General features: G+C 44.5%; 1 protein-coding gene across 4 annotated transcripts in view; it reads right to left on the bottom strand.

Annotated features, from left to right (window-relative positions):
• FGF12 (fibroblast growth factor 12) overlaps window positions 1-12,574 on the bottom strand; it is a 227,724-nt gene that overhangs the window by 130,506 nt on the left and 84,644 nt on the right. The gene's annotated exons all lie outside the window — the stretch shown is intronic.

Below are 12,574 nucleotides of genomic sequence, written 5' to 3'. Positions count from 1 at the left end.
AGCCAACACATTCGCCATGGTAAGCCGCACTCCTACTGAACCTTAAATACTTTTCCATGAGAAATTTATAATGCATGGGCTTTTAATGGGAGCTTACTGAATGGCTGGGAGTCTCAAATGCCTCTTTAAGCACAAATGAGGAATTTCAATTGTACACTAAAATTCTCACGGCACATCTTCTGCTAAATACCTAAAATCCTAACCCGTTCCCCCAGTTCCAGTGTCCAGACAGAGTAATATTAAACTACTTTGAAACTTACAGTTCTCCATGGTCCATACAGATCCTGGGTTAGTCCCACAGCTACCTCGTGAAGGCGGCGGTACAGTCTCCATCGTACAGAAAGGGCAACAAGGCAGAAGCAGGTGTGGTGGCACCCAGTGTGGCACTACATGCAGATACCCGCAGCCTAAATGTCAGACTGAGCAACTCTCCCTGGCTTCCCCTACACTCGTTAGAAATCTTGTCAATACAATCAATGGGGTTTAAGCTGCAGCTCATCTCACCATGCAGGAGATGCGTACTACAAAGGAGCTCAGTAGTACCCCAGACATTCTGGTTCCTCTCCTCTGGCTGCAGGGCAAGCCCCAATCAGTTGCAGAGATCTGCACAGGAGGGGCAGCATCTCGCCTCTTGCCTCACCATCTTGCATCAGCGTGGGACCGGCTCCCCCGCTCTTGCTCTGGTCCACGGGCAGCCAACCGCCACCACAGCTCATCAGGCAGAATGGAGTTCAAAGCATCCAAAAGATAAAACCATGTTTCAAGGTGATCCCCCACGCTTCGTCACACACAGAGCTTTCAGCACGGCCATCCTCATCTCCTGACGTGGCTCAACGGCTGACTGAGGCTGTGTCCACATGCAGCTTGAGGTACCAGTTTAATCACAAACTTGTAAAGACTGACAGCTACAGAAACTCCTCATTAGCCCATAACAGCTTGTTCACCAGCCTGCTCTCCTTTCTGTACCCCACATGACAACTACCATCTCTCCAGCTGAACTGACCTCACTGTCCGTGAGCCCCTGGGGATGGGAGCAGGGTCCCATCCAGCCCATTGTAAGTGAAACCAAAGCAAATAAATGCCTTGCCTTCTTTTTCTTGGTGCTGGAGGCAAGAGGAGGAATGGAGGAGTGAGATGCCTGACTATGGCCCCAGGAAACAAATGGAAGAGCTGCATTTGTCAGCAGGCACTGCCCAGTAAGGATGGGGAGTGCCACTGCACATGGCATGCCATGAAGGCCAGTCTGGCTCAGGTCCTCCTGCTCTTTGAAAAGAGACTTCTTGTTCTGGAGGACACACTGAACTTAGGCAACAACAGGGACTCAGATTTATCTAGGATTCATTTCTCCTCTATGGCAAACTGGTTGCTGTGAGGTGGGAGATGTCTACTTAAGCTTTTTGATGGAATTGTAATTCAGAGATGGGCTGTTTGACAGTGAAGCCTCTTTCCCCTTCAGCTCTAGTTCATCCTCTGTTGGAGAGCTGGGCGTGCAGCTAACAACCCCAGAGGGGAGAGGTCACAGGGAAGAACGTGAACAGCAAACCTGAGCCACCAGTAAACCCAGGAGTATTTCCTTTCCATGCACAAGAATCAGAAAATCATTTAAGGGAAAAAAAAAATTAGAAAGAAGCATAAGAGGAGGTTTCAATTTATTTTTCCCATTTAGCCCTGCAATAGTCAAGCTGTAACTTGTGTGTGCTGTTGTGCTCCACTAATTGCAACAAGCACTTACTAGAATCAGGAAAGATTTAGAGAAAGGCAATAAAGATGATCAAAAACTCTTAAAGACTGTAAGAGAGAAAGCTTAGCAGGGGTATGCTTGAGATCCGTGAAATCACAAGTGGCACGAGAGGATTGTTGTTCACTAGCTCGTTCAGTCTCAGGAGCGCATCAACTCAAGGTAGCAGGAACCAAGTTCAAAACAAAGGAAAGGAGGGGCTTCTTCATGCAACAGGTCTGGGGAAATCCTTTCTGCAAGGCATTACGATGCTAAAAATGTACATGAACTTAAGGGGACAAAGTTCATTTGACTCTGGTCAAGTACATAAAATAGAAATCCACTGAGAATTTCGAAGCACATTGAACCATGTCTGAGAAAATTCTCTAAGCTCAAAATAGGTAGCAGCTGGGAAAACATTTGGGAGACACATAATATTTTCCTGTGTCCAGTTCTGGGCTCCCCAGTTCAAGACAAGGAACTACTGGAGAGGGTCCAGTGAAGGGCTACAGAGATGATGAGGGGACTGGAGCATGTCCCTTATGAGGAAAGGCTGAGAGAGCTGGGCATGTGCAGCCTGGAGAAGAGAAGACTGAGAGGGGATCTTATCAGTGCATACAAACATCTTAAGGGTGAGTGTGAAGAGGATGGGGCCAGGCTCTTGTCAGTGGTGCTCAGTGACAGGGTAAAGGGCATACTGCAGCACAGTAAGTTCCATCTGAATATGAGGAAAAGCTTCTTTGCTCTGAGGGTGACAGAGCACTGGAACAGGCTGCCCAGAGAGGTTATGGAATCTCCTTCCCTGGAGATATTCAAAACCTGCCTGGATGCAATTCTGTGCAGCCTGCTCTAGGTGAACCTGCTCTAGCAGGGGGTTGGACTAGATGATCTCCAGAGGTTTCTTCCAACCCCACCCACTCTGTCATTCTGTGATGTTGCCGTTTTCTTACTTTTTTCTGTTTACTGTGGATGGAGAAAGACTACTGGGCTAGCTGGCCACTTTATTTTGGCCCAGTTTAATTGCCCTCATATTTTTTCTGTTAATTTTTGCTGCTTCAGTTTGTCTTTTTTTTTTTTTTTTGTGACTTTTCAGAGAGACTTCCCTTTTGCTAAATAATGCTCTGCAGTCTATTAAACCCAGTGAAGATCTGTCTCTATAACGCAACAGTGCTGTGGATAAAGTGAAACTGAAATGGGGAGTAAGATACACTTAGCTCCTTGTCTCAAGGCTTAAAGAGAGATTATAAAAACGCTAAAACAGAAGACTGTCCCTTGGCAGTGGGGCAACGTGTGCCCACATCTTTCCTCTCAAGCGTTTAATCCCAGCAGTGTTTTACCAGCCAAATGAACATTCCCATGAAGAATACAGATGTGATGCCTTTCTCTCCACCCCAGCACTGTGGGAGCAACAATGCAGCGAGGAAAGGCTGGTGAGTTTGAGACTTGCACTGAGTTTGGAGCTCACCCAAGCGAACAGGGACACAGGAGAGAAAGAGAAGTGACGCCTCCAGGCTGAGCAAGGGGGATGCACCCAGTCCTTCCTGCTCTGGATGGGAGTCAGACCCACACCTGCCTTTCCAGCACACTTCAGGGCTCTGCATTTTTATCTCTGCACCCTGCTAGGTCTTTGTCAAAACGGGGTTTTCTTATTAAAACCCTTTTTCCTCAGTGGACATATACATAGGCAATGAGCTCTCCCCATGGCGCAGGGGCCACGTTGTGCGGGTACAGCCCCTAGCACAGTCCCCAAGAGGCACCCTTGGCTATTCCACAAAGCAATGTGCCTGTCTGGATCTTACTTCCAGTTTTGGGTGGGGGTGGAGGTGGAGTGTGTGTGTGTTCCACTACTAACAAAGAAAACCCTCTATTTTTGAGCATTTTTAAATTTATCAGACTATCATATAGAAACTGTGCTTCCTGACCTTGTCTGGGAGGTCAGAGCATTCCTTGCTGAGGGGACAACTTGCCTTGCCAGTCAGAGTGTTAGACAGAAGTATCGATCCAAGTTCATGGGCTGAGGATGGGCAGGAGAGAAGCTGTCATGGGAACGCTCTCAGCAAGACCCACCACTTGCCAGGGATGCCAAACAAGTGCAAAATTCATTCACTAAAGTGTTTCCCCCTTAACTGTGCTTCTTACTCATGTTTCACGTACCAACTGAAGAAACTTATTTGTTCTTAATAATATATATATTCTTATATATGTTCTATATATATGTTATATATATTATACATGTTCTTAATAATATTAATAACTTAATAATTCACCTTTTCTAACCTCAAAAGCAAGCCTCAAACCAACTCCATAAAACAAAGGCTGCAGGGCAGTAACAGAACTCCAGCAAGATGTTGCAAGATGTGTGTCAGCCATTTAGCAGTCAAGGTGGGGGCAGGGAAGGTGCATTTCACTTGCTGAGCAGCTTGCAAGCAGCTGGGAGACATGAATTATATCCCCAGAACTGTCTCTTCAGGTTAAGGGTGAGAACAGTGAAGGACCCATCACAGAAACTCCAGCAAATGCAGAAACAGAGGAAAAAGCAAACCCAGTTTCTTCATCTTACCCATAAAAGTAAATCCCAGCTATCTGAGAGGAACACCCGAGCACAGCCATAGGACATTAAGCCATACATGAATATTTATATACATATTTGTCTGATCAACCAACCGATTATTTACAAAGATTATACCCTGCTTGCACAGAATATAAATACCTGGAGAAATCAGCCTTTCAAAAGCAACACCTAAGAGTCCCTCCAGCCTCACCAACACATCACCTAGAATACCCCTAAGCTATTTCTAAACCCAAGAAGCATGTGTAAGTAAAGGGCCTGGGCACACAGAGCTGAGGGCAAGAGAAGCAGCGTGCATCAGCACATAGGAAGGTGTCCCCAGGCTGTCAGGGGCTGTGTTTGGATTTCACTGCTGTGATCCCACATAGGGTCAGATGCATTTAAAGGTGCTCTGACTGCTACTTGATGTTGTTCATCAAAGCCCATGGTATGCACACTCCTACATGGAACCAGAGCCCGTTGTGTCAGGACTATCCACACATAAAACGAAAAGCTGCTGTCTCCACCAGCAAAAAGCAATCACAGGAGAGGAAGTAATGGCAACAGTAAGTCACAGGAATTCAGGAAAGCAGTGGCAGCACACTGGCTGCCCGATCCCACCAGCACTATAGTCGTCGTTATCTGGTTTGGTTTGGTTTGCATTTCACATTGCAACAGAAGAGGCAATCCAGAACTCAAGAATGAATTTGCAGCACGGAGCATTTGGCAGTACCTTTCCAGCGGTCATTTGTAGACACACCAACATCACAGAGATGCTTGAGTATTATCACTGTGGGAATGTCACGGACACTTTCAATCCTTGTGCTTTTCCAGTCTGAATGTTGTGTTTAAGTATGTCCAGCTTTACCCCAAGCCCCACAGGGAAGACTGCTGTGGCCCGTCCCTCCCTCCTAGCATACTTCAAGTCCTCCTAGCAGACTCCTGAGCACGAAAAATCACTAGACTAAGGCAGAGCAGGGAGCGCAGTATTGGGCACTTTTACCCACAAAGAAAGCACAGCATGCCTAGCTACCATTTCTAAGCCAGTTTCATTCTAAGTCCCCCCTTCTCCATTCTACTTCCTCAGTACTCTCAGCTCCTTATTTCACTCCCATGCTCATGTAGCCCTCCCACACTGTCCATAAATTTCTACCCACTGTGTGTCCAAGTTTTGCATTTAAAACACTTCCCTGTGTTTCTGTATGCCCACACGCATGCATTTTCCTACTCCTGGACCTTTCTCCTGAAGGACCCAGCATTTCCTCTGCATTCTGCCCGTGGTCCCTGCAGGTACCCTTGCACGGTCAGTGGCACACCAAAGTCTGTTTGACAAGACACCCTGGAAGAAGGGCTAAAAACTGGGACCAAATTGACTACATTTGTCACAATCCCAGTACAGGGCCACGGATTTGCTTGTTCTCGGAACCTCTTGCCCTATCTCCAGGAGGACCAGCAACCTCAGCAAGCGGGTATCAGGCCTATGACCCTGGTGATAAGGCCAGTGCACTTCTTAGATGAAAGACTCCTGACCTACAGCAAATGGATGCCCCAGCTGGTCCCATGCACAGCTGTGGCTTCATGAAGACTCCCTAAGGAACTAGCGGGACACATGCAGGAACAGAAAGCAGAGACTCCCTCCTCACCTCAGCCCTGCCCAAGGCGAGCAATGACTTCAGGCGAGCCGCTTCACCTCGCTGTGCTCACCGCTGCCCACCCACCCCTCAGTCACACAGAGCCCGCTGATCGAGACAGAGCAGCGCGACTGCTGGGCTACGCACAATAAGTCTTTAAGTGAACAAACGGCTGTGAATGCACATTAAAGAGAACACTAATAGGGAAACAATTAATTATTTCATGTTTTTTAGAACAGATTTTTTCCTATTCTTTCCGCTCATCCAGAACAAACAAAGCTATAAGGGAATAAATACAATTCCAGAGATAATCCACACTTCGGATCCTGGAAACATACAGTGCCAACTTCTGGAAAACAAAACAATGATAATGACTCACGCTGGGTCTGTGGGTGGCTCATCACAAAATTAGCAGCAGCTTCCATGCTCGCAGCTGAGATTGGCTTTGCTGGGTTGTTTTCACAGATCCCCAGGACTGCAATTTAGCACATGCAAATAGGCCCAGCAGCCAATCGCAGCCACCATGCTAGAAAGGCATAAACATGCCATTTAGAAAAATGCTTTGCCATACAAAACATGATTACCTCCTTCCATGCCATTTCAGGCTATGGGAAGGAATGCTATTTTTATTATTGTTACATACCTCTTTTCCTCCAAGGGGAAGAGTCTATTCAAAGGCCTCCCAAGCAAACATCTATTCATACCACTGAAAGCTTTGTGTACTACCATCACATTCAGGGAAGTGGCCATCCCCTTGTACTCCGCACTGGTGAGGCTGCACCTCCAATACCACGTTCAGTTTTGGGGGGCCTCACAACAGGAAAGACATTGAGATGCTGGAGTGTGTCCAGCGAAGGGCAATGAAGCAGGTGAAGGGTCTAGAGAGAAAGTCTTATGAGCAGCAGCCAAGGGAACTGGGGGTGTTTAGCGTGGAGAAGAGGAGGCTCCGGGGGGACCTTACTGCTCTCTACAGCCACCTGAAGGGAGGTTGTAGCAAGGTGGGGTTCAGTCTCTTCTCCCAAGTAACAATAGGATAAGGATAATAGCCATAAAACAAGAGGAAATGGCTTCAAGTTGTTCCAGGGGAGGTTTAGATTGGATATTAGGAAAAATTTCTCCACCAAAAGTGTTGTCAAGCAATGCAACAGGCTGCCCAGGGAAGTGGTTAAGTCACCATCCCTGGAGGTACTTAAAAGATGTGTAAATGTGGTGCTTTGGGACATGGTTTAGTGGTGGACCTGGCAGTGCTAGTTAATGGTGGGAGTCAATGATCTTGAAGGTCTTTTCCAACCTAAACAATTCTATGATTCTATAAGCAACCTTGTCTACCTTTCAGAGCCTGCTGAACTTTTAATGATATTGGTACCAGCTGGCTTAAAATGTTTACAACTAGCATCAATTTGGTAAAAAGAAGAAACAGATTACTTCTGGAAAGCAGCAGAAAGGGCTATGGGAAAAGAAGTGGACTGGTTTGGGGACAAAGTTCAGTAAGCCAGAAGTAGATCATTCTCACAAAAAAGCAGCAGGTTTTGAGTTTCTTTAATGAACAGAGCTTTTCGGTTGGGAATTGATGGCTGTGAATACCTTCAGAAGGGTCTGTTGGAAACAGAAAACAAACCCACTGTCAGTGGTCTGTTGGACAGGGGAAACAGGTAGAATTTAGGGATGATACATGTCAAAAAAGGTTCAAAGCCACTCATCTAAAACAATGTTTCTGGCAAGTATTGAAGCACATGATCAGCTTAAAATGGGACTAGGTGCATGCGTAGAGTTAAATGTGCATTTAGACGGTTCGCTGAACTGAGACCTACCTCCGGAGATACTCCTTGGTCTTTGAGTGGACGTGACCTAACGATCTTCACACAGCTCTTCAGTTGAAAGCATTTGCTCTGAAAGTCATCAGCTTTTAAGTATCTGCTTATGAACCGGAATTCTTTTGTTACTTTTCAATTGGAAAAACAGTAACACAGAAGACAGTATTTTATGTATACAGTTATTCAGGAACCTAAGCTGGAAAAAATCTTCCATTGAATTCTTGGTTAACATTTCCCACTCAGACTTACATTTTATAATGTGCCACAATTGTACATGGTGTTTGAACTGAGACACTCTTCCTCTTTCTTTGGTTTAGTTTGGGAAGTCAAGGAAGTGAAACTTTATTCCTTTGTAAAACCACGTAAACCTCAAGTTGAGAAGTGCCATAAACCAGCCAACTTTTGCTTCAGAGTACTATTTATTTTCCTGATTACAGCTACTTAAGAAAACTTAAACGAAGCATATTTTGCCTGAATTTGCTCATTCACTGGAAGTAAAGCATTTCACAAACATGATTCACTATCAGTGACGCTTTGGTAAGACCCAGACAAGTTTCAAGACTCAGAAGACTGGGTGAAGATCCGGCAGTTCCAGATGCCCAGCTCTGTAAGCCCACACATCTGGCTGACAACTATGAATTGCTAAACCAGCTTACACCCAGGGAGTCCCTGGACCTGCATTTGCTTTTGAAGATTTATGATGTACTTTATTGCAAACTGAATAATAAAATCCTGCATAATATTGAAGACTTTCCATTGCATAACTACACAGAACTGGCTGCGAGCACTTAAAGTTATATGCATATAACTTCACATTCATTACACCTCTGAACTTCTGTATGATAGGAACCAAGCAATTAACCATATAAAAAATTTATCAAACCCGTTATTTCTAGCTGAGCCAGAATAGATCTTTTTCACCAGATTCACAAGCTCTATAGGCTTCCACGAGGGATGCTTAGCATATGTCTGCATGAGAAGGTTACTTCTGAATAAAGGAAAGTGTGGATTTAAAATGCTATCGCTATTCTTGAATAATACCCTAGAGGAGTGCTCCTATTACAATAAAAAAGATTTTTCAGAGTTTTGCTTAATTCATTTCCCAGGTGAATTAAACTAAATCAGATAACGGTATTCTTTCCACTAAGTGTCATCAATAGGCATTATCCTGGAACAGCACAGGTACTTAATTTCCATGGTCAGAAAGTGTTACTTTTCCAAAAACACACAACAGAAAAAGGGATCCTGAGCAAAATGCACACAGGAATACTGACACACACTGAACAGTAGCAGAGAATGGCAGGCAAGGGATCTGGTGCAGGAAGGAAAAAGTGCTGATGACCCTCATGCCACACCACTGCTTCTCAGCCTTGCAACCCACTCCCACCTCCTATTCAGTGGCATTAAGCCACCTTTCCCATCTCCCATCAGCAACGCACATACCACAGCCTGAACTGCCACGGACCAGAAGGGCTTTTAGGGCTCCCTGAACTCAGCAAGAATTGCAGGCTTTACTACCTGTCGCTTATGTGCACAGAGCTACTGCTTCCATTAATTTGAAGCTGACTGTACAGTATTTGCTATACACTGTAACCTGCTGTCTACTTGAGTAAACAGCAGCGAGAAAATTCTCTAGAACTAGTGTATGTAAGTGAAGTGTACACGAATGCCTAGATCCCTGCACAAGCAAAAGGAATGCCTGTTCTGCTCATAAGCCGAATGCTAATCTTGAATATGCAGTTGTACCTCTTATGTGTGTGATTCCATTTGCATCTGCAGATGAGAAGTCTTGCATGTGCAGACACTGCAGACATGTTATGACAGTGCCCCAAATCTCAGGACAAATGCAAAGATGTGTACTGGCAGTAACAGACAGGCTAATAGTAGAGCCACAATCTGACCCTGCCTACCTTGACAGAATGCTTGCTCCTATTGCCCCAAATACCAAACTTAGTATTGTGATACCCTGAGAAATATGAAGACCTACCATGCCAGACATTATTTTAATTTGCCATAAAGCCAGTATCAATCAGCATATTTCCAGGAGTATCTCCAAATTTTACCAGTGTGAGAGTCCCAGGGAAGCCAAGTTCAGGGTTTACTTTCAATACGAGCTCAATTTCTACTGAAGGCACCAAATTGCACAATAGAGATTTAAACTGAGAAGTACTCTTATATGAATATTTGGGAACAGATCAGTCTCTGGATACAGCAAGACCTCTACTACTTAAAAGAAAGCTGAAAATGCATTGCTGCTGAATGTTGTTGCTAGTTGATGAGATGATGTGAGAAATATCTGTAGTTTTAGCAATGAAGCATCCCACAGGAGAGTCTGTACAGGAGCCAAGGGCAGAACAGGCGTAAGAGAACCACACATACAGCCAAATAAGAAGTCCTTATGGAGGAAGACTGAGACACGCACTAGCAGAAATCTCCATGCTGCTGTTAACGTAGTCTACGGGTACAAAGCCTTTTGCATCAAAATGGCTGCAAACCAGATACAGGTTACCTGAATGTTTTTTTCACAACTCCATTCACAGTTATATTAACAATGATCATTACCTGATGTTTACCTTGAACTAAACAGTGTAGTAGCTATCTATTTCATAATGTCGACTAGGAAGCCAAAAGCCAAAAAAATTCTGGACTGGCAAACCACACCTCACAAACAAAGGGGGAAAAGGTGTTAGCAAAGAAAATAATTTAATGAAAAAAATACTTAGCAAAATTAACTATGATGGCACCACCAAGAAGGGACATATCTCTGCATATGCAATACCATCAGTCAGCTTACAAATATGGAAATTAAGATAACAAGTGAAGTACCTGGAAGATGGCACAGGACACTGCTGTGCTAAAATACTTGCAGAGAAATACACAGAGGACTAGGAATAAATCTCTTGCTCTGTATTGCTATGAATTACTTGCACTTTTGTGGTGCCTTGGAGACCCATTAAGCCCCATTTTGCAAGGTGCAGCTCAAACTGCCAAAGAAGCCTGTCCCTGCACAGACTAAGACGAGTGTCTGCAGACCTCAGGAGTATAAGAAAACAAAGGCTAGTATTAGCTAAGACTAAAAGGTGGGAGGCCTAAGCATAACAATAACAAATATCTTGCTAATATTTTTGCTAGCATCACAACAGAGCAGCACAGTACTCTACAACTATCTTCAATATTTCACTGTGTTTCTTTGAAGTATCATGCATTAGTTTCTGTCAGAATCAGGAGTGGTCTAAGGCTCTGAGTCAGCACAACACACGAGTATGAATCTGCTACTAAACATGTGCTTACATCCTTATGACTTGTTTGCATTAAAGTGAACATAGACAGGAGAAGGGCAAAGGACTTGGTCAATCTGCCATTCAACTTAAGCGCACAAAGTGCCAAATAGTTTGGTATAAATCACTTACTATTAGGAAAACTCTTCAGATCAGATGATCAAGGGCATGTAAGTAGCTCACAGCACTCTAGGCTACTGCTGCTGTAGTCCACGTTTCCATGGTCCTTCCTCTTCCGTAATTTATAATCCTCTTGATGGTTCACATCTCTGATGGGCATAGCCCCCACGGTGCCATGCTGGAGCCAGCACCACACCTTCAGGGCTCTTGTAGGAGTATACAACTCCTAAGGCACGCTTACCCTTTTGAAGAATAGCAAGGAGAACTCTCCTCCACCAGGCCCAGCCCACAGTGACCTTTTTATAAGAGGAAGCTTTAATTTTTATTGCACATTTTTCAAGAACATAAAGCCCAACCTTAATGGAAAAGGAACAAATGCAGCCAAGAAGAGGGACAGTATTTTAGGAGCCTGATTCAAAGCAATAGACCATACCTGGAGTGCTCAGGCTCTTGGTGGCATGGTCAGTTGGAAATAACAATGAGAGATCGTTCCCATAGACTGCCTCCTTGTAGCACAACATCATGAAATACAAAGACTACACAATGTTCAGTATCGTTTGATCAGAGCGGGAGAAATAAGGGAAGATTCAGTCACCACATATACATCAAGCACACTTCAGCATAGGATCCACCAGTAAAGCCAAGCCAGCTCAGCAAAGCAACTATTAGAACACTATCATCAACTTCTAGTTCGCTTAAGTTACAGCCTAGCGTGGCCTATGGCCTTAGCACCACCCTGTTTTTACCAGTAGGTTATTGTACTCTCTATTGCCCCAGGTTTCCAAATGACACAAAACAAACATTCACACACAACACCACGAAGAAAACTCCAGTACAGTTTTCTGCTGAAAAGAGAACAACATGTGCAATACCTCCAAGCACAGCCACAATTTGTTCTATTTATTTATCATATTGTTCCTCTAAGCAGGATATTTTCAAGGAGTCAAGACTACTCCCTCAAAAGTTTTCCAGCACATCCCCTATTGCCATAAGCCAGTCACAGACAACACAGACAATCCTCGTGGGAGGGAAGGGGATACTGAGGCATGAACAGGTGGCTATAACCATTTACATTTTTTCCTTAGCAAGGCCAGAAGGGAATCCAGGCTACCTCAGCAACAGTATTTCCCCAAGCGCAGCCTTCCTCTTCAACAGACAACACCAAGCATTTAAACAGGAGGCGTGGAAATTTTTCTCTTCTAAGAGCAAGATCTCACATAAGGGAACTGCACCAGTGTTAGCAAGCAATATTTTAAAAGGCGTCCTTGTAAGCATCAGGGTTCAATAAGCAGATCTATTCAAAAGCCAAGTAGGAAGGGAAACACAGTTAAGCTCACAGCCATAGAGTTATTGCTATAACTTCTGCAGATCTTAGTAGGATTGGGTTTCTTTCCATAGAATCTTACCCAGTGTTGAAGAAAGGGAAAGTCACAGTCATGAAACACAGGTAGCACAAAAGAATTTGC

This window comes from Falco cherrug, chromosome 11 (genome assembly GCF_023634085.1).
Source record: "Falco cherrug isolate bFalChe1 chromosome 11, bFalChe1.pri, whole genome shotgun sequence".
In the NCBI taxonomy this organism is placed as follows: domain Eukaryota; kingdom Metazoa; phylum Chordata; class Aves; order Falconiformes; family Falconidae; genus Falco; species Falco cherrug.
Note: the sequence above shows the minus strand (reverse complement) of the source record. Positions and strands in the feature narration are given on the sequence as shown.